Raw genomic sequence first — 9,842 nt, forward strand, 5'->3', positions numbered from 1 at the left:
TGCTAATTTTTGCTAAAGCTAATCCTCAAAATCAACCTGATCCAATTCCACAAATGATTTTCTTTCCATTTTCTCATGCTATAATTTCAGGTAGGGTCCTTTACCAAAAGTCCATTCTTTAAAATTAGATCACAAACTTTGAGCCCAAAATGGGGAGCATATGTATTCCAAGAGAAATCTAATTAGGTCTATGAATTATTAGGTTTATTTAATGCAATAATTGCATCCTTAAAAACTACTGATCTTTATAATTTATCAGGAATCAATTCCAAGAAGAAACAATATGTGCTGCAGAGTAATTCTTTGAGCTTTCCAAAGGGACTTAGATGTATTTTTCACATGGCTATACTTTATTTTACAACTTCTTAAAAACTTCAGAAAAGAAAAAAAAATGCCATTCCCTTCCTTTGTAGCTCCTAACTGTTCTACCATAGTATTATTCACACAGTGGGTAACCAATTTATTTTGCTAACTGGCTGAAAGATGATATAATTATATAATAAAAGTTTTTTTTTTCTTTAAAGCAATTAAAGTAAAAGAATGCTTAAAATTTGTCACAAAGTTTTCAAATAAGACCTGTTTAGTAATGATTATTAGTAATAGAAACCATTAGTTATAACATGATGCAGAGAATATCAATGAAGGCAATGCATATTTTGACTAATCCACTTTCTAAAATGTTCCTTGTAATAAGTGTTAGAATAGGGTCAAAGTAATTTTCTTATTTGCAAAGTTAAGGTAATTCTAATGCTTATGAAAGAAAGCTTTGTGGTCTGCTAGGAATTTTAATTTCAAAATTGACAACTTTTTAGTACTTACATCTGATAGCAGCTGCTACAGTGCGTACCCATCAGAATCCTATCAGTTGCTTGCTTTTCCACAAGTCAAGTGAAATATGAGCAACAAAAATATGCGAAATACAATACAATTTTGAACTTTGATCGAATTACAATGTTACCAAATTATGCTAAACTGACATTTTTTATGACAATGTTACATGTTTACACATTTAGTTTAGTTCTGCTCTAGGGCTATTGTGTTCATCTGATACAAAAACAGGAAGTGTGTGATTTATTTTAACCGAATAACTAATAAAAATAAATAATTGTATTCTGGTCTTTGATATGGGAAGAAGAAAATGGTGGAAATATTTTCTATATTTGGAGAGACTGTAGTGACATAAAGTATGGGGATGGAATACAAAACAGTCTATAGAAATTGTTATGCACTACTAGCAGCAAATCCAAACTATGTCATTTAACAAAACCAGACAAAAGTGATGGAAAGAAAGTTAGAAACCGAGGAAATATCTACATAAATGTTTTAAAGCTACTAGATATATTAGGCTATGTATAGTCTGCTTTAAGTTCACTAACATTTTGGCCTAATGTTGGAAAAAAAGAATTAGCAGATCTGATGGTAAGGAAGAAGTACTTTTAATAAAGGTACCTGGAGTAGGACAAAGTGGTGTCAGCCAAATCAGAAATACCAGAAACAACCCCAGTGAGTGGGTTTGAGGAATCCATCATGTTGTAAAATACAATCGTGGAACAGCAATGACTACTCTGCTTCAGAGCTAAATTACTTTTCCATCACAAGAAGTCCTAGAAGTAAAGAAGTGTGAACCTTATGAGTTTGAATTCCTGTTTTCTCTACCTATTAAGTTCAGGTAGAGTCTCCAGGAGCACCAATGTCATTAGAAAGGTGAGACTTGGGATACCTTATTTAGACAAATTACAGTATCGCTCAACCTGAAGCTGTAGGTCAAGAATGACTTTGTATTCTAGGAATTGGTAAAAGGAAAAATAAATTTTAGAGGTGAGTCATTTTCTTTTCTTTTCTTCTTTTTATTTGAAAGAAAGACATGGAGACAGAGAACTTCCATCCACTTGCTCCCTCCTCAAATGCCAGCAACAATTGCCAGAGACCAGCAGCTCCATTCTTGTCTCCCATACTGGCGGCAGGAGCCTAAGTGACTGTACCATCAACCTCTGCCTTCTCTCATTAGCAAGAAGCTATATGGGAAGCAGAGTAGCCAGAACTCAAACAAAGCACTCTGCTATGACTTCATTGCTCACTGGACACCCGCCCATATTTCTGTACCATATTCAGAGCACTCCTGAGTCTTTACTGTAAAACACAATAATTCTCATCAAATAGAACCAGACACTCTAGCATCTTACTCCTTGTATCTTTTTTTTTTTTTTTTTTTTTGACAGGCAGAGTTAGACAGTGAGAGAGAGAGACAGAGAGAAAGATCTTCCTTTTCCATTAGTTCACCCCCCAAATGGTGCGCTGCACTGATCCAAAGCCAGGAGCCAGGTGCCTCCTCCTGGTCTCCCAAGTGGGTGCAGGACCCAAGCACTTGGGCCATCCTCCACTGCCTTCCCGGGCCACAGAATAAAGCTGGGCTGGAAGAGGAAAAACTGGGACAGAATCCAGCACCCCAACCGTGACTAGAATCCAGAGTGCCAACACCACAGGCAGAGGATTAGCCTAGTGAGCTGCGGCACCAGCCACTCCTTGTATCTTGAATGTGCTTTTACCTTTCTGCTTGGCATGTACCACTCGTTATTTGCTTGGAGAATTTATAATCATATGTTGACATTCAGCTCCTGCTAAAAAAATTCATATTTTTTCTCTTACCAAAAAAAAAAAAAATCAGTTGAGAAACAACCAGTCTTCCAATTTTACTAATATAAATATATTTTCTTTATGCAATTCTTCTTACATGGTTCTAGGCATCTGTATCTCTTATAAGTTTGTGAGATTCCTATTAAAAATATTCATGATTTATTCATGATTTTATATCTTGTACTTAGCACTCTACTTGATATAGACAGCTAATAAATATTTCTTAAATAACACTAACTTACTGTCTTGTATTCTTTTCCTGAATAGTCTCTCAATTTTATCATTTATACATTAGGACATTCATAATTAAATTCCCTTTTTAAAAAAAGATTTATTTTATTCATTTGAAAGGCAGAGTTACAGAGAAAGGGGAGAGAGAGAGAGAGAGAGAGAAATAAAGAGAGACAGAGAAAGAGAGATTGTCCATCTGTTGTTTCACTCTCCAAATGGCCTTAATGACCAGAGCTGGGTCAAACTGAAGCCAGGAGCCAGGATCTTCTTCCAGGTTTCCCATGTGTGTCCAGGGGCCCTGGCACTTGGATCATCTTCTGCTCCTTTCCTAGGAGCATTAGTGGGAAGCTGGCTCAGGAGTGGAGCAGCCAACCTGGGACTGGCACAAATATGGAGTGCTGGTGCCACAAGCAGCAGATTAACCTGCTACACCACAGCACCAGCCCTTCATCTTAAATTTAATTTATGCATTATAATAATAATAATTGAAGTCAAGTTATGTTAATGGAAGCATGAGTTTTAATTTTAATCATGCTTTTTTCCATAGTGCATCACCGGGTTTAACAGATCACTTCATTTTCTCTACTGTAAATTGGTGAATAAATCTCAGAACTCAGGTACTATTTAGATCTTTTTGGTAAAATTACCTCGTAGAGAATGCGATAATATTTCATTAGGAAGCAATTATGTCAGGATCTCTCCATTTTATGAAATATAAAGTTATTAACACTTTTAATATTGGTTGATTTTGAAGGGAAGAAGGGAAAAATTCTTCCATCTGCTGGCTTATTCCCACTAACGGCTACAACAACCCAGGCTGGACCAGGCTGAAGCCAGGCACTGAAGTCCTTGAGCCATCATCTGCAGCTTCTTGGGTGCATTATCAGTGAGCAGGATAAGAAGCAGAGTAGCTAGCACTCCAATCTTTACTCTGATATGGGATGTGAACATCCCAATTATCGCCTTTCACCTCTGCCTGGTACAATGCCCATCCCCTCAAAAAAGTTTTTCTTTTTTTTTTGATAGGCAGAGTGGACAGTGAGAGAGAGAGACAGAGAGAAAGGTCTTCCTTTTTTTCCCATTGGTTCACCCTCCAAATGGCTGCTATGGCCGGCGCACGGCACCGATCTGAAGCCAGGAGCCAGGTGCTTCTCCTGGTCTCCCATGTGGGTGCAGGGCCCAAGCACTTGGGCCATCCTCCACTGCCTTCCTGGGCCACAGCAGAGAGCTGGCCTGGAAGAAGAAAAACCAGGACAGAATCCGGTGCCTCAACTGGGACTAGAACCCGGGGTGCTGGCGCTGCAGGTGGAGGATTAGCCTATTGAGCTGCGGCGTTGGCCTGAAAAAAGTTTTAATACCATTTCCTATACTCATTGCCCCCTGCCTCAAAGCTACAGCAGATAAAAAATCTGAAAAACACTTCACTCTAAGTGTGTTTTATTCTAAATTGTTCCCAGTTGATATGTTGCCTTAGATGGGTTCTTGTCCGAGCAAGTACTTCTATATATATTTTACATTCTAAGCCACCAGGGAGTGTTGGATGTCCTCTGGCCACATCCAGAAATGCCCCCGTTTTTTGGATTCGTATGTATCTGTTGTTACTGGTTTGTGAGGATTTGTTTATTTTGTTCTTAGCTCCACCATACCTTTCTAAATTGGGAAATTATATATTACTATCTGTTTATATTCTTTTAAAAATAACTTCTTTGGTATTCCACCTATGTCATCTGAAGTTTTGTGAGGGAAAATGTACAAATTTTAACTAGTTTATTTGAATAAATAAATACAAGGTATAATCTTTCTACATACAATATGATAAAAGGCAGAATATATTGTTTGGCACCATTCTGAGGTTGTCTCGGTAGAACAAAATTATTCAGTGTCTCTCTGACAACATCCCACATTCAAATTGATTAGTTATATCCATTAATCCATTTATTTACTTATACCTATTTGGCATTACTACAAACTTCCACTTTTGGAAACTAATTACTTTGTAGTACTAACTCAATCTGGATTATGTACCTCCAATGAGCAAATGAGAATATTTATCATTATTAATTTTAATGAATAGAGTTATTTTCATCTGTTGCAAATGCAAGCATTCCTTCTGTTAAGAAATGTTTTTCTTGGGGCCAGTAGGTTTATCCTCCGCCTGCAGTGCCAGGATCCCTTATGGGCACCGGTTCTAGTCCCAGTTGCTCCTCTTCCAATCCAGCTCTCCAATGTGGCCTGGGAAAGCAGTGGAGGATGGCCCAAGTCCTTGGGTCCCTGTACCTGTGTGGGAGACTTGGAGGAAGTTCCTGGCTCCTGGCTTCAGATTGGCAGAGCTCCAGGCATTGGAGCCAATTGGGGAGTGAACCAGCAAATGGAAGACCTCTCTGTCTCTGTGTAACTCTGAATTTCAAGTAATAAATAAATCTTTTAAAAATATTTTTCTGAAAAGATGTTTCTACACAAAACTTTAAGGAAAACACTATCAGGACTAGCACTGTGGCATAGCATGTAAAGCTTCTGCCTGCAGTGCCGGCATTCCATATGGGTGCCTGTTCAAGTCTTGGCCTCTCTACCTTCAATCAAGCTCTCCGCTTTAGCCTGGGAAAGCAGTAGAAGATGGCTGAGTCCCTGCATCCCTGTGGGAGAACCAGCAAATGGAAGACCTCTCTCTCTCTCTCTCTCTCTCTCTCTCTCTCTCTCTGCCTTTACCTCTTTGTAACTCTGCATTTCAAATAAATAAATAAATCTTTAAAAAAAGAAAAAAAGGAAAAACAATATCAGCGAATAGATGGTTTCGCTAAAACTTGCAGATCTCAATAAAAAAAGTTACTGTTTTGCACATAAAATGTCTTTGTTTCTTCCTGGAATTGCATCCAAGTTTCCCATGTGGTGGGCAGAGGCCCCAGGATTTGGCTCATCTTCTTCTGCTTTCCCAGGCACATTAGCTGAATCAGAAGTGGAGCAACTGGGACATGAGCTGCCACTCATATGGGATGCCAATGTCACATGTTTTCTAACACGTGTGTTTCTTATTTAATATTTTCCTTCACATTACTTAGAAACAAGTTAAATTAATTTTCTGACTTGTAATTTAAACTTTTACCAAATATCTTAATCTAATTTCACTACCTAGAATATACAAATTCTACATTACTTGGGATTTTTTTTGGACCACATTTGAAATGAAATGAAAACATTTTGTATTCTTGTTTCCAGAAAATATATATTGAACATGACTTGTATAACACTCAAAAGAGCGATTCAAGCATTAGGGTACTATTTGTACAGATAATCACAAAAATATGCAGGTGATTTTTTGGGAGTAAAAATGATAGAATCAATCATGCAGGTGTCAAAAAAGAACTTTACAAAAGACATGGTCATTTTAGAAGTTTTTAATAAGAGACAAAAAGTAGACACCTTTAAACAAAATTTATTAACTAAAGTCATTATGGAATTGTCCCAATTTGAATGTTGCATCTTTATTTGGAGTATGGATATATTTATCTGTGCTTTCTTCTAGGTTAAGAATACTTATAAATTTTATATAATGTTTCTCATTAGGCATTTTAGTTCCAGATACTATATATATATATATATATACACACACACACACACACACACACACACACACACACATGATATAAGTATGCTACTGCAATGAAAATAAGTTATATAGATCCATGGACCAGAAAAATAGAGGTACAAAATAAAATGCATGCATTTGCAGTCAAGTGATTTTTGACAAATATATCAAGAATATACAATGGAGAAAGGAGTCTCTTCAATAAATCATGTTGGAGAAGGGCAGAAGAGTTAAATAAGACATTTGTTGGTGTAATTTTTAAAGTATGATCTCGAGATGCGCAAACAGGGTGACCCTGCCCGGAAGTTCCAAGTGCTGCGATGTTTGGGGATTCCCTCCCTGGTGATCACTAACTTCAACTCAGCCCACGACACAAACCAAAACCTCAGCGTGGATGTGTACTACGACCCCATGGGAAACTCTCTGGACAGAGGCAGTGACAGCGTGTGGAACTTCCATATCTGGAACGAAGGCTGGTTTGTGCGGATGGACCTGGACACCTCGTATGATGGATGGCGGGTGCTGGACGCCACTCCCCAGGAGAGGAGCCAACGGGCCCCTCTTCGGTGCATGTCATCCAAGATGGGGACGTGGACCTGGACTTCGACATGCCTTTTGTCTTCGCGGAGGTGAAAGTGGACCGCATCACCTGGATCTATGACACCGCCGGCACACCGGGTTCTAGTCGCAGTCAGGGCGCCGGTTCTGTCCTGGTTGCTCCTCTTCCAGTCCTGCTCTCTGCTGTGGCCCGGGAGTGCAGTGGAGGATGACCCAAGTGCTTGGGTCCTGCACCTGCATGGGAGACCAGGAGAAGTACCAGGCTCCTGGCTTTGGATCAGTGCCAGCCATAGCACTCCGGCCCAGCGGCCATCGGGAGGTGAACGAATGGAAAAGGAAGAACTTTCTCTCTTGCTGTCCACTCTGCCTGTCAAAAAAAAAATAAATAAATACAAAAAAAAAAAAAAAAACAGAAAATAGGCAAATTACCAGGGATGATATTCTCAAAAGAAGATATTTAAATGTTTAATGTATAAGTTAAAAATAATACCATCATTGGCTGGCGCCGCAGCTCAATAGGCTAATCCTCCGCCTGTGGTGCCAGCACACTGGGTTCTAGTCCTGGTCGGGGCACTGCATTCTGTCCCCATTGCTCCTCTTCCTGTCCAGCACTCTGCTGTGGCCCAGGAGTGCAGTGGAGGATGGCCCAAATCCTTGGGCCCTGCACCTGCATGGGAGACCAGGAGAAGCACCTGGCTCCTGGCTTTGGATCAGCACGGTGTGCCGGCTGCAGCGACCATTGGAGGGTGAACCAAAGGTAAACGAAGACCTTTCTCTCTGTCTCTCTCTCTCACTGTCCACTCTGCCTGTCAAAAAAAATACCATCATTAATAGGGAAATGAAAATTAAAACCACAATGAAACATCACTTAAAACCTGCCAAAATGAATTTTAGCAACAATATGAATGATAGCAAGTGTTGGTGACAAATTGGAAATAAAAGGATCCTTGGTCACCATTGGTGGGAATGTCAATTCACAAACCATATGAAAAACAGTATGGAAGTTCCTCAAAAAATTAAAAATAGTACTATCAGGTGATCTAATAGTCCCACTACTTAGTACATATCAAAAGTAAATAAAATCAACCAATTGAGCAAACATCTGCTTTCCCAAAGTTTGTTGCAGCATTCATAACAGCCAAAGTATGGAATCAACTTCGTGTCCATCAATGGATGAATGGATGAAGAAATGCGGTACACATCCGCAATGGAATATTCTTCAGCAATCAAAGGATGACTTCATGCAATTGGCAACAGCATGGAAGGAAACCCAGATCATTGTTTAACTGAAATAAGTCAGGCGCAGAAAGACAAATACCACTGACCACATATATCTTGTATCTAAAAATGGTGAACTCATAGAAGCAGAATAAGAGCAGAATGATGGACACCAGGGCTTAGCAGTGGTAACTGGGGAAATGTTGATCAAAGGATTCACAATTTCAGTGAAATAGAACACAATGTATTGTGTTTTTAGAAATTGCTCAGGGATGCACTGTGGCATAGGAGGTTAATACTCCGCCTGCAGTGCCTGCATCTCATATAGGAGAAGGTTCTAGTCCAGACTGCTCCTCTTCCAATCTAACTCTCTGCTATGGCCTGGGAAGGCAATGGAAGATGGCCAAGTAATTGGGCACTGCAACCCTGTGGGAGACCCAGAAGAAGCTCCTGGCTCCTGGCTTCCAATCGAACCATCTCCAGCCACCGTGGCCATTTGGGGAGTGAACCATGGAAGGAAGACCTTTCTCTCTGTCTCTCTCTCGCTGTCTATGGCTCTATCTCTCAAATAAATAAATAAACTCTTAAAAAAATATTAATGGAAAAACATTGTTAAAAATTGCACAAGATAAATTCTTATGAATTCTTACCATATGATAAATATTCAGAGTAATGCATGTGTTAATTGGCTTTAGTTAACCATTCCAAAATGTATACATGTTTTAAATATCACAGCATGTGCCATAAATATATAGAATTGATATAGAATATCAATTAAAAATGAATATTGCTTTGAAAAACAGTTGGAAGATGAGAACACTTGAGATATAACCTTTTCAAAATTTATGTGTACAAAAGCAGTATTGTTAACTGTGATTATCCTGTGGTAATCATTTCAAACTGCGTTTCTTTAGCAAGTCATCATATTAAACATCTGAAATGTATATTACAAATAATTTTGTTCAATGATAACCCCACAATACTGAAAAAATTTTAAACATTATTTTGTAGAATTGGTACTTATATAATGATATTTGGATAATTAAAAATAATGATATTTCCTACTACTTAGAAATTTCTAAATTTAATCAAAAGCTAATTTTTAAGGGTTAAATAAGAATAATCTTTGTGTTATTTAATGCTGCACAAGCACTTTCTAAAGCATTTGATGGTTGTTGGTTAAACATGAACATAAATTTTAATCCTTTTTTGAAGAAATAGGAAACTAAGACTTGTAGACTTGAATGATACATATAAAGTATTGAATCAGAATAATTTACAAACAGTTGTACTTCTTTGTGGTGACAGAAATACCTTTCACAAGAACCATGTTTATTGTCAGTAGATTATAGTGATCACGATAATAGCCAAAATTGCCATTATTTATTGTTACTTTAGAATTGTAAAGATACTTTAACTTTCTATTTCCTCATGTGCATATATATATAATTGTCTAAAAATGAGAATTTTTAAAAATCTCTCTCAGTAACAAAAATATTAATTCATTCCAAGTTTCACCCACAGAAAATCTCTTTAGCACTGGCGTCATTTTATTAGTGCCTTGTCCCAGAGTGATGGCAAATAGGCTTTTAAAAATCATCTTGCAAAGGTGATAGTG

The sequence above is a fragment of the Oryctolagus cuniculus genome, chromosome 6 (assembly GCF_051225735.1).
Source record: "Oryctolagus cuniculus isolate XC-2025 breed Fujian yellow rabbit chromosome 6, ASM5122573v1, whole genome shotgun sequence".
Lineage (NCBI taxonomy): Eukaryota > Metazoa > Chordata > Mammalia > Lagomorpha > Leporidae > Oryctolagus > Oryctolagus cuniculus.